Genomic DNA, 13,095 nt, shown 5'->3' with positions numbered 1-13,095 from the left:
TTGCGTTCAGTTCTGGTCGCTGTATCTCAAAAAAGATATAGTGGAATTAGAAAAGGTTCAAAGAAGAGCGACCAAAATGATAAAGGGGATGGAACTTCTCTCAATATGAGGAATGGCTAAAGAGGTTAGGGCTCTTCAGCTTGGAAAAGAGACGGATGAGGGGAGATATGATTGAGGTCTACAAAATCCTGAGTGGTGTAGAACGAGTAGAAGTAAATCGATTTTATACTTGTTCCAAAAGTACAAAGACTAGGGGGTCACTTAAAGAAATTACATGTAAATACTTTTAAAACAAATAGGACTATTCACTATTCACTCAATGAATAGTTAAGCTCTGGAACTCTTTGCCAGAGGATGTGTGGTTAGCATATCTGGGTTTAAAAAAGGTTTGGACAAATTCCTGGAGGAAAAGTCCATAGTCTGCTATTGAGACAGACATGGGAAGCAACTGCTTGCCCTGGGATTTGTAGTATGAAGTGTTGCCACAATTTGGGTTTCTGCCAGGTACTTGTGACCTGGCTTAGCCAATGTTTGGAAAACAAGATACTGTGCTAGATGGACCACTGGTCTGACCCAGTATTGCTACTCTTATCTTTTTGAGTATTCAAATGTGCACATTTGCAGATACGTGCATGCGCACATGCACTGGTATACATCATATACATACACTTATACACGCACACGTATTTGCGCGAAATGTGCATACACATACATGCACAGACATTCACTCACACACCCACTTGACCACACACTTTCTTTGGTTATTGCCACTTTTTTGTTATTGCTTCCTGGCCTGTGGAGATTGTTTTCTGTTTTTGATTCTCTTTGTCTATCAACTAATTTTCCACGTTCATCACCTCACAATTACCTGGCCTTCGTCTCTGATGCAGACTACAGATAGACCCACTTTTAATACAGGACAAGTGACGAGAAACCAAAAGTTCTAATGTAGTTAAAAATTAAAGTGAAACCCTAAGATGCTAGACTCTGCATGCAGTGTACCACCAGAGAAATAGAAAGAAATGCAGGTCTATCTGTACAGTACAAAATATAAAGATGGTAGATGTAAATTCTCAAAACTGAAACTTTTCAGTCACTAAGCTAAAAATAATTTTTCTTTCCTTATCTTTTGTTTTCTGATGATTTTATTTTTCTAATCATCTTGCTCCCATTCTCTGTTTCTGCTTTCTTCTGTTCTCTTAACTCAGTTTCCAAAGCTTCTTGTCTATTTGGTTTTTATTTTCTCTCCTCTTCTTCACTTCTTGCCCACCCGTCATTGTCATTTCGTTTTCAAGTTAGGCTTTCTTCTATTTTTCTGCTTCTTTCTCAAATATATGTGCTTTTCCATTTCTTCCCTTTGAATCTTCCCTGCTCCTCTGTTCATCCAAATGTATTTCCTTCCTCGCTTCTTCCTCCATCAGTGTGCAGCGTCTCTTCCCCCTCTCTTCCCCTCCCCTCCATCCATCTTCCTGTTGCTTAGCTGCTAAATGGAAGAGCTCTGCAGCTTGCTCAGGGGATAGAATGTCTGCAAATTGCACCATATTGTTCTCTAAAGATTTCAAATGCATGCTGATGAAGAGCTATTAAGAACATATGGGGAGAGTAGCACAGCATTCTGATACACCTTCCTCCCAAAAGACTTCTAGCATCCCTCCCTGGGGGCACCAAGGAGCAAGTCTTGGAGCTTTTGGCTCATTTGAAAACAGATTCTGGGAGCCTTCTGGACTGTTATACAGAGTCTGCCATTTTATGAATAGGCAGTACAGAGAGATGGGTCTGATAGTGCTAAACTGTCTTAAGGACATTGTCAGTGGGCACTCTCACAGCTTCCGTAGGAGGGGCATGTCCAGTATTTCTGCCTTGGACTCATCTTCACCCTCACCCTGAAACTTAAATGGGATAGTCAAAGCCACTTCACTAACAAAAGGAGAGCTCCTCAGGGGGAGGTTTCCTCCTTTCATTGGACAGGGAGGGATCTGAAGGAAGGTCCATAGATCCCTCTTCTGAGAGCACTTGAGGTTCTTTCTCAGAGACACAGGAGTAGTCTGTATCAGAAACAGGATAATAGTCTCAGACAACTAGACTCATGGCCTAGCTTTAGACAAGAGCATCGAGGAACAGCAAGGGGGATCTGGATCTCAAAGGAGGCCCCCTCCCCTCAAGGTGCTTAAGTTTGACCCTGGCTTGGCCAGCGACGATCTCGATCCCCTCCATACATCAGGATTGATGCATGACTGTCAGGCTTCTCATGGAAGCAAAGAGTTTGTGAGCCCTTGGACCACTGACGAGGAGCAGCAGTGGCAGGCAAAACCACCCCCAAACCATAGACAGGGCAGAACAGGACTGGAACCCTGGACTGGAGTTGCAGCAGAGGCAACCAAGCTGGAACAGGCAGAGCAGGAAACAGCTAGGCTTCACCTGCACTTGATCGCTGTTCCCCAGGAGTTGAGCCCCTGGGTGCAGGCGGCCGTCAGGACTTTGCAGGACAGGGCAGGAGCTGGATACCAACAGGCAACATACAACAGAGTTAGGACTAAAAGCTGCCAGGCAGCCACTTAGACAGAAACACAGACAAGTGAGAGTCAGAACTGAAAGCTGCCAAGCAGCCACTAAAAAGGAACACAGACACAAGACAAGGAAATGCAGGCCAGAAACAAGACTAGGAACTAAGCAATAAAACCAAAGCTACCTACATAGAAACAAACTAGAACCAGGCAAGAAACTCAGACTAGAACTGGACTAGGCAGAAGTGCACAGAGCACACCCACATACTAGGGACCTTAGACGATGCAAAGGCAAACACAGAAGTTTCCAGGTGATTAATAAAGCCCATCAGCTGCTGAAGCTCACATGCCGGAATCACAAGGCAGCTACGGGTGCAGTTCAGGCACAAACAAGAAAAGCAAGTCTGGCAGCCTGGAAGATCCGGACCGGACTGGGCTGAAGTCTGGAACGTGTGACAGTTCATAACAGCCACCAGGAAACGGTCACAAATGTGACAGTGACCAACAGGGAGGGGCTGGACTGATATCGTGCTCGTGCTCTATGTTGATGCCATTGATGCCTTGGCATCATGTCGGGTGAGAAGACAGCACAGATCCTCATGGAGCATGGCCTGGGACCGCTCATTAACAGGCACCGGTAAAGGCAGGGGCCCAGTCATAGTGGTCAAGTCCATAGAAAGTTTTCAGGCCAAATCAAAAGGCTAGTCCTGGCCTGAAGTATGCTGGTGCATCAGCATCAAATCCAAGGAGGAGGAGCTGTCCTCACATTGTGGGCTCTCCCTCAGGTACCAGTAATGCTGATGCCCTAGTTCTCCTGGCACTGTGCCTCAAAGCGGACCAGTGCCAATGGTTCTGGGTTTCTGTCCAGCACACAGCATCAGAATTCTTCAGCGCTGATGAGGACAGTGTCAAATTCTTAAGGTCCTTGGTGCGGGATCCAAGGATACCCGATGGGTGCTGTTGATGCTCGATGTCATTGCAGGTGGAGCTGACCTTAATGCTGATGCATTTTCCAGTGACCAGTACAGCTCCAGAACCCATGGGGACTGATGCCTTCTTTACCTAAGTCAATGGACTAAATTTGACATTGCCAAAAATATTTTTCCACTGCTCCTTGTGACTCAAGATGGTTCTTTTCAACATCTACCAACAGAGTTTACAAAAGGAAGCATCATGGCTGGACCCCAGACATGGCTCCAGTTATGAATGTCACTAACATGCTTATTTTCGAATGAGAAGGACACCCATCTTTCGACACAAATTGGAAGATGGGCGTCCTTCTCCCAGGGTCGCCCAAATTGGCATAATCGAAAGCCGATTTTGGGCGTCCCCAACTGCTTTCCATCACGGGGATGACCAAAGTTCCCGGGGGCGTGTCAGAAGCCTAGCAAAGGCGGGACTGGGGTGTGCTTAACACATGGGCGTCCTTGGCCGATTATTTATTTATATCATTTATACCCCACAATTTCCCACCACTGGCAGGCTCAATGTGTCTTACAACATTTAGTTAACAAACAGGAAATTACAATAAATGGAAAGTGATACGAGGGTCAGAAAGGTACAGGGTTAAGAGAAAGTAGCTAAGTCCACAGGATCTTTAGAGGAGTTGGAGTCCAGGAATCACAGAGGCAGGATGGGATCTTTAGGGTAAGCTTGCCCAAATAAGTAGGTCTTGAGAGACTTCCTGAAAGTCAGATGATAATGGAAAAAAGAAGGGCGTCCCTGACGAACACTTGGCCGACTTTAGTTGGTCCGTTTTTTCTTGCGACCAAGCCTTAAAAAGGTTCCTGAACTGACCAGATGACCACTGGAGGGAATCAGGGATGACCTCCCCTTACTCCCGTAGTGGTCGCTAACTGCCTCCCACCCTAAAAAAAAACAACTTTAAAAATATTTTTTGCCAGCCTCAAATGTCATACCCAGCTCCATCACAGCAGTGTGCAGGTCCCTGGAGCAGTTTCAGTGGGTACTGCAGTGCACTTCAGACAGGCGGACCCAGGCCCATCTCCCCTCTACCTGTTACACTTGTGGTGGTAAATGTGAGCCCTTCAAAACCCACCACAAACCCACTGTACCCACATGTAGGTGCCCCCTTTCACCCCTTAGGCCTATGGTAGCATTGTACAGTTGTGGGGAGTGCACCTGGGAACAATTTCTGAAGTCCACTGCAGTGCCCCCTAGGGTGCCCGCTTGGTGTCCTGGCTTGCGAGGGGGACCAGTGCACTATGAATGCTGGCTCCTCCCATGACCAAATGGCTTGGATTTGGTCATTTCTGAGATGGGCGTCCTTGGTTTCCATTATCGCTGAAAACCGGGGACGACCATTTCTAAGGATGACCTAAATGTTGAGATTTGGGAGTCCCCGACAGTATTATTGAAACGAAAGATGCCACATTCTTTTATGACCCTCCACGTGACATTGTCCTGCCACATTGGCAGCACTTTTTAAAACCACTGGGAGTATTCTGGGACATGTTGGGGAAGATAGCCAGAGTGAGATTAAATGGGTCAGTTGTGATAGAAGAAAAAAAGTACTCAACTGGAGTGCCCAGCCCTAAGGGGGCCAATGAGCTGCAGAAACATAAATGAAACTTAGAAGTACCAAAAAATGCTAAGAAGTAGAAAAAGGGCACAGAGCAGTGAATACTGGTTTTGTGCAGCACTTATAAAATGAAGAAAGTAGTAAAATGGTAATACAGTTACACATAGATGAGAGCTGTGAGAGAGAGATGGGAGCTTCACTGCTCCATGGATGAAGAAAGACTGTCTGGTGTTGTGCAGCAGCAATGGGCTGAAAGGAGTGTGGTCTTTTCTCTGTGCCTGGGGCTTCTTCAGTCATTTGTGAGGAATTGTCCTACTGTCCTTGGAGAACATCTTCTACAGGTGAGTAACTTCACTTTTCATACCTTTCCTCCCAGCGTCCAGTGTCTCTCTGATTTCTTTTTCATCTGCCTCCCATCCCCTAGGTTTTCAAGGGCTTCTCTTCCCTGCCCCCCTCTGGTGCAGCACCGAGGCTGCAGTCAGCTTGTTTAAAGAAACCTCATTGCATTTGGCACAGTGCCTTGAGCATCTATGCATGCTTGAGGTTTGCCAGGTCTGATCCCTTCCAAATCAGTAAGTTTGGAGGGGGTGGGACTTTGGAGAATTTGATAGGATTTGAGCATGTTTGGATTCTCAAGACCCCATGTCTTCATGAGACAAACTGATGGCTGCCTCAGTGTAAATAGCTTCATGTGCCAGGGCAAGAGTTCTTAACTGAACTCCAAAGCTTTATGCAGCCAATGATGATAAATCAATAAAGGAGTAATGTGGTCATGTTTCTTTGCATATGATAGAATTTTGGACAGATTGTAGACATCTAATCAAAGTACTTGGAAGACTGACATAGATTTCATTACAGTAATCATGTATAGAGGTAATAAGAGTGTGGAGAAGTTCCAAACAAGCTGATTCATCAAAGTAGGGTAGGGAAATGGCATAAAACAGGATCTTACGTTCAAGGTAATTTGAGTGTCAGATGTTAGCTGATAGTAAAGCTGGAGGCTTAAGTGTTTGAATGTGTCCACAAAAGTAATTGGGGTGCCAGAAATCGAAGGAGAGATAGTGGGGTGAGAGAGGCCACAGGTTTAATCCAGGATGCAGTGGTTTTACCTGGATTCAGGATGAGATGAACAGTAAGCCAGTTGGCAATTATGAGGAGAAAGTGCTGAATTTGTGAGATCTGTGTTTGAAGAACCCTGATAGGAATCACTATTGATTCTCAACAATCCTTCATCCCCCAGATTTCTTCGTTTGTATGCTCCTGTTTTTGTTCTCTCTGTTCTATCCGATGTGTTTGTCCATTTTTGGATGCTGATGCATGTGCTACTCTCCATGTGTTAGTTCTAAGCAGACTCAATTATTGCGATATTGTGTATGTTGTCCTGGGCCTTCCCTCTACCCTTAACAAAAAAATGCAGTCCGTCCAAAATACTGTCTTTCATATCCTCTCTGGTGTCTGTCAATTTGATCACATTACCCCTTTGTTTATATACAATCATTGGCTCCCCATTATCTTGTGAATATAGTGTCAAATTCTAATATTAGCTCATAAAGTTCTGCCTGTGCATATCTCTCATTCCATATAGGCCAATCTGTGGTGTTCTACAACCAATCAGCTTTCCACCCCTGCATTATCACATACCAGACTTCAAACTGCACACAGTTCTGCATTGTTCTTACTCAGTCCTTCACTTTGGAACTCTTTGCCCTTTACCGTACGTAATAAACAATCTTTCTGCCTGTGCGTATCTCTCATTCCATATAGGCCAATCTGTAGTGTTCTACAACCAATCAGCTTTCCACCCCTGCATTATCACATATCAGACTTCAAACTGCACACAGTTCTGCATTGTTCTTACTCAGTCCTTCACTTTGGAACTCTTTGCCCTTTACCCTACATAATAAACAATCTTATCATTTTAAAACTGACCTTAAAACTCACCTTTTCACTAAGGCTTTTCAATAGGCTATCATCTATACCGCTCAGCTTTTGTGCTCCCTGTTTGTTACTTATTTCCAGTGCCGTTGCTGTCCTCTCTTTCTCTTAGTTGGTTTCTTATTCCTTTCTCCTTATGTTTTTATTGATTTTGTTTTTGAACCACTTTGATTTTATTAAAGGTGCTATATTAAGTGAAAACTAAACTAAAAAATATCATCTACATAGTAACAAGCAGAGACAGCATAATGAGGGTTACTAAGGTAAATATTGAAAGGAAGGGTGGCCAGAACAGAGCCCCGAAAAACTGTGCAGTGCAAGTCATGGGATGAAGAGGTAGAAGATGGTAACAAAACAGAATGACTCTTTGGAAAGAAAAGAAGTGAACTGTCCTAGCGAGACCAATGGCTGATAGCCTAGCAAGAAGTAAAGGGAAAGGGGATGGGATTTGATACACTGCCTTTCTGTGGTTACAATCAAAGTGGTTCACATATTATATACAGATACTTATTTTGTATCTGGGACAATGGAGGGTTAAGTTAATTGCCCAGAATAGATCATAATTGATCAAGTCAAATGTGGCTTATGTTCTTTTGATTCATGATTGCTGCACATCACACAAGTATTACTCCTGCTAGAATTCTGCACCAAAAATTTAAAAGTTTTGTGTAAAAAATTCAAATTCTGCATCATAATTTAACCAATATTACAGCCCCCCCCCCCCCCCCGTACGCAGATACATGTGGAGGGGAACAATCGAACGTCGCCGGCGAAATAGATCACCGGCGATCTATTTTGGTGGTGGTGCAACAGCTGGCCGGAACCGTATTATCAAAAAGATGGCCAGCCATCTTTTTTTTTTCGATAATACAGTTTAGACTGGCCAAATGCCTTGGATGTCGCTGGGTTTGAGATGGCCGGTTTTGTTTTTCAGCGATAATGGAAAAAAATGACGGCCATCTCCAACCCGGCGACATCCAAGGCATTTGGTCGTGGGAGGAGCCAGCATTTGTAGTGCACTTACATGCCAGGACACCAACTGGGCACCCTAGGGGTCAGTGTGGTGGACTTCAGAAACAGCTCCCACATGCATAGCTCCCTTACTGTGGGTGCTGAGCCCCCCCCCCCCCACAAACCCCCTACCCACAAATGTGCACCCACTAAAAGTGCTCCAGGGACCTGCACACACTCAGGCCTCTTGGACTTGTTGCTGCTGTATAACCTTGGCACAGCAGTTGAGACCTGAAGACTAATGTCTTTGAAAAAGTGCTTTATTTGAATAAGCACCTTTTACTCACAGTTAACTGCAGATCAGAAGTTGTGCCCCACTGGCAAAGAGTCTCCCTGATACTGAGATTAGCAGTAGGTCCGAGCTGGCAGAATGCTGTACAATGCCCTCTTTCAGCAACATTCAAGGTAATAACGTTTTCTAACATGGGTAATACATGAAAGGGATCTAAAACATGGACTACCGGAAACAAAACAGGGCACACTCTGACCCAGTTAGCAGGGGGGAAAAGCACCATGGGAGTAGAGCCCAGTACCCTACACCCACCACAATGCATTGCTGATGTGACTCTGCAGGGCACCTAACAGAAAAGGTGTCACACTCACCTGAGAGCCACATCGCAACCATGGAAAGGCTGTCAGACGATACAACACATTCTGCTGTCATGGAGGTGGGTACGGGATTTGAGGCTGGCATACAGGCTGGCAAAAAAGGTTTTCATTTTAACTTTTGTAGTATGGGAGGGGATTGGTGACCACTGGGGGAGTAAGGGGAGGTCATCCCCCATTCCGTCCGGTGGTCATCTGGTCAGTTGGGGCACCTTTTTGAGACTTAGTCGTGAAAATAAAAGGACCAAGTAAACTTGGCCAAATACCGCTTAACGCTGCTTTTTTTTCCATTATCTGGTAGCCACGCCCATGCCCCGCCTTCGCTTCGACGTCGACATGCCCCCTTGAACTTTCGCCGGCAAGGCGACAGGAAAGCGGTGATGCTGTTAAAAAGCCAACTTTCGATTATACACTTTTAGCCGCTTTTGCAAAATCGCCGGCGATCTCCCGATTTGTGTCGGAAGATCGCCGGCGAAATGTTTTGGTTATAAGCTGGATAGTAACATAGTAGAGACGGCATAAAAAGACCTGCACAGTCCATCCAGTCTGCCCAACAAGATAAACTCATATGTGCTATTTTTTGTGTATACCTTACCTTGATTTGTACCTGTCCTTTTCAGGGCACGGACCGTATAAGTCTGCCCAGCACTATCCCCGCCTCCCAACCACCAGCCCCGCCTCCCACCACCGGTTCTGGCACAGACCGTATAGTCTGCCCAGCACTATCCCCACCTCCCAACCACCAGTCCCGCCTCCCACCACCGGCTCTGGCACAGACCGTATAAGTCTGCCCAGCACCATCCCCACCTCCTGCCACCGGCTCTGCCACCCAATCTCGGCTAAGCTCCTTAGGATCCATTCCTTCTGAACAGGATTCCTTTATGTTTACCCCACGCATGTTTGAATTCCGTTACCATTTTCATTTCCACCACCTCCCGCGGGAGGGCATTCCAAGCATCCACTACTCTCTCTGTGAAAAAATACTTCCTGACATTTTTCTTAAGTCTGCCCCCCTTCAATCTCATTTCACGTCTTCTCGTTCTACCGCCTTCGCATCTCCGGAAAAGGTTCGTTTGCGGATTAATACCTTTCAAATATTTGAACGTCTGTATCATATCACCCCTGTTTCTCCTTTCCTCCAGAGTATACATGTTCAGGTCAGCAAGTCTCTCCTCATACGTCCAGGGCCGGTCTTAGCAAGTGCGGGGCCCTATGCAGACCAATTTGGTGGGGCCCCATCCTAGCCCCGCCCCACCCTAGCTCCACCCCATTGATTAGATTGTTCCATTTTTAGAACATTTTTTTATTTATGAAATTTCAAATAAAGACAAATGAAGCTAAACTTCTACAAAAAAAAACTGATTGAAATAATAAGCACAATGCTATCATGAAACCTCCCCTCCCCAGAAATTATTCAGTTTAAGTCCACTACAATTAGTAGCGGGCCCAAGCCGGGGGTGGATGCCGCGCCGGTGGTGGTGGGAGTGGAGTGGCCGAGCCGCGGGAATGGGGATCATCTCAGGCGACTAAGGCGAGCAGCGGTGGAGGTCGGAGCGGAGGCACGAGCGAGGCAGAGTTGAGGTGCTGAGTGGGGCCCCCTTAGGTGTGCCGTGCGGGGCCCCCTTAGGCGCGGGGCCCTATGCGGTCGCCTTGGTCGCCTCTGCCTAAGACCGGCCCTGCATACGTCTTGTAACGCAAATCCCATACCATTCTCGTAGCTTTTCTTTGCACCGCTTCAATTCTTTTTACATTCTTAGCAAGATACGGCCACCAAAACTGAACACAATACTCTAGGTGGGGCCTCACAAACGATTTATACAGGGGCATCAACACCTCCTTTCTTCTGCTGGTCACACCTCTCTCTATACAGCTTAACAAACTTCTCGCTACAGCCACCGCCTTGTCACACTGTTTCGTCGCCTTCAAATCCTCAGATACTAACACCCCAAGATCCCTCTCCCCGCCTAACACATACGTCTCCCGTGGATTTCTATTCCCTATTCCTTTGCATTGAATTTTAATTGCCAAACCTTAGACCATTCTTCTAGCTTCCATAGGTCCTTTTTCATGTTTTCCACTCCCTCCGGGGTGTCCACTCTGTTACAGATCTTAGTATCATCCGCAAATAGGCAAACTTTACCTTCTAACCCTTCGGCAATGTCACTCACAAATATATTGAACAGAATCGGCCCCAGCACCGATTCTTGAGGCACTCCACTACTTACATAAGTAAGTACATAAGTAGTGCCATACTGGGAAAGACCAAAGGTCCATCTAGCCCAGCATCCTGTCACCGACAGTGGCCAATCCAGGTCAAGGGCACCTGGCACGCTCCCCAAACGTAAAAACATTCCAGACAAGTTATACCTAAAAATGCGGAATTTTTCCAAGTCCATTTAATAGCGGTCTATGGACTTGTCCTTTAGGAATCTATCTAACCCCTTTTTAAACTCCGTCAAGCTAACCGCCCGTACCACGTTCTCCGGCAACGAATTCCAGAGTCTAATTACACGTTGGGTGAAGAAAAATTTTCTCCGATTCGTTTTAAATTTACCACACTGTAGCTTCAACTCATGCCCTCTAGTCCTAGTATTTTTGGATAGCGTGAACAGTCGCTTCACATCCACCCGATCCATTCCACTCATTATTTTATACACTTCTATCATATCTCCCCTCAGCCGTCTCTTCTCCAAGCTAAAAAGCCCTAGCCTTCTCAGCCTCTCTTCATAGGAAAGTCGTCCCATCCCCACTATCATTTTCGTCGCCCTTCGCTGTACCTTTTCCAATTCTACTATATCTTTTTTGAGATACGGAGACCAGTACTGAACACAATACTCCAGGTGCGGTCGCACCATGGAGCGATACAACGGCATTATAACATCCGCACACCTGGACTCCATACCCTTCCTAATAACACCCAACATTCTATTCGCTTTCCTAGCCGCAGCAACACACTGAGCAGAAGGTTTCAGCGTATCATCGACGACGACACCCAGATCCCTTTCTTGATCCGTAACTCCTAACGCGGAACCTTGCAAGACGTAGCTATAATTCGGGTTCCTCTTACCCACATGCATCACTTTGCACTTGTCAACATTGAACTTCATCTGCCACTTGCACGCCCAATCTCCCAGTCTCGCAAGGTCCTCCTGTAATCGTTCACATTCCTCCTGCGACTTGACGACCGTGAATAATTTTGTGTCATCGGCGAATTTAATTACCTCACTAGTTATTCCCATCTCTAGGTCATTTATAAATACATTAAAAAGCAACGGACCCAGCACAGACCCCTGCGGGACCCCACTAACTACCCTCCTCCACTGAGAATACTGGCCACGCAATCCTACTCTCTGCTTCCTATCTTTCAACCAGTTCTTAATCCATAATAATACCCTACCTCCGATTCCATGACTCTGCAATTTCTTCAGGAGTCTTTCGTGCGGCACTTTGTCAAACGCCTTCTGAAAATCCAGATATACAATATCAACCGGCTCCCCATTGTCCACATGTTTGCTTACCCCCTCAAAAAAATGCATTAGATTGGTGAGGCAAGACTTCCCTTCACTAAATCCGTGCTGACTTTGTCTCATCAGTCCATGTTTTTGTATATGCTCTGCAATTTTATTCTTAATAATAGCCTCCACCATCTTGCCCGGCACCGACGTCAGACTCACCGGTCTATAATTTCCCGGATCTCCTCTGGAACCCTTCTTAAAAATCGGAGTAACATTGGCTACCCTCCAGTCTTCCGGTACTACACTCGATTTTAGGGACAGATTGCATATTTCTAACAGTAGCTCCGCAAGTTCATTTTTTAGTTCTATTAATACTCTGGGATGAATACCATCAGGTCCCGGTGATTTACTACTCTTCAGCTTGCTGAACTGACCCATTACATCCTCCAAGGTTACAGAGAATTCGTTTAGTTTCTCCGACTCCCCCGCTTCAAATATTCTTTCCGGCACCGGTGTCCCCCCCAAATCCTCCTCGGTGAAGACCGAAGCAAAGAATTCATTTAATTTCTCCTCTATGGCTTTGTCCTCCCTGATCGCCCCTTTAACACCATTTTCATCCAGCGGCCCAACCGACTCTTTGGCCGGTTTCCTGCTTTTAATGTATCTAAAAAAATTTTTACTATGTATTTTTGCTTCCAACGCTAATTTCTTCTCAAAGTCCTTTTTTGCCCTCCTTATCTCCGCTTTGCATTTGGCTTGGCATTCCTTATGATCTATCCTGTTACTTTCAGTTGGTTCTCTTCTCCACTTTCTGAAGGATTGTTTTTTGGCTCTAATGACTTCCTTTATCTTACTGTTTAGCCACGCCGGCTGACGTTTAGTCTTTTTTCCCTTTTTTCTAATACGTGGAATATATTTGTCCTGAACCTCCAGGATGGTGTTTTTAAACAGCATCCACGCCTGACGCAAGTTTTTTACTCTGCGAGCTGCTCCTTTCAGTCTTTTTTTCACCATTTTTCTCATTTTGTCGTAATCACCTTTT

General features: G+C 45.6%; 1 protein-coding gene across 1 annotated transcript in view; it reads left to right on the top strand.

The window, feature by feature from the left end:
• Positions 1–13,095, top strand: part of SMC1B (structural maintenance of chromosomes 1B) — a 1,336,696-nt gene that overhangs the window by 307,462 nt on the left and 1,016,139 nt on the right. The gene's annotated exons all lie outside the window — the stretch shown is intronic.

The sequence above is a fragment of the Microcaecilia unicolor genome, chromosome 9, assembly GCF_901765095.1.
Source record: "Microcaecilia unicolor chromosome 9, aMicUni1.1, whole genome shotgun sequence".
NCBI lineage: Eukaryota > Metazoa > Chordata > Amphibia > Gymnophiona > Siphonopidae > Microcaecilia > Microcaecilia unicolor.
The sequence above is the reverse complement of the archived record's forward strand: the minus strand, read 5'-3'. Positions and strand labels throughout refer to the sequence as shown.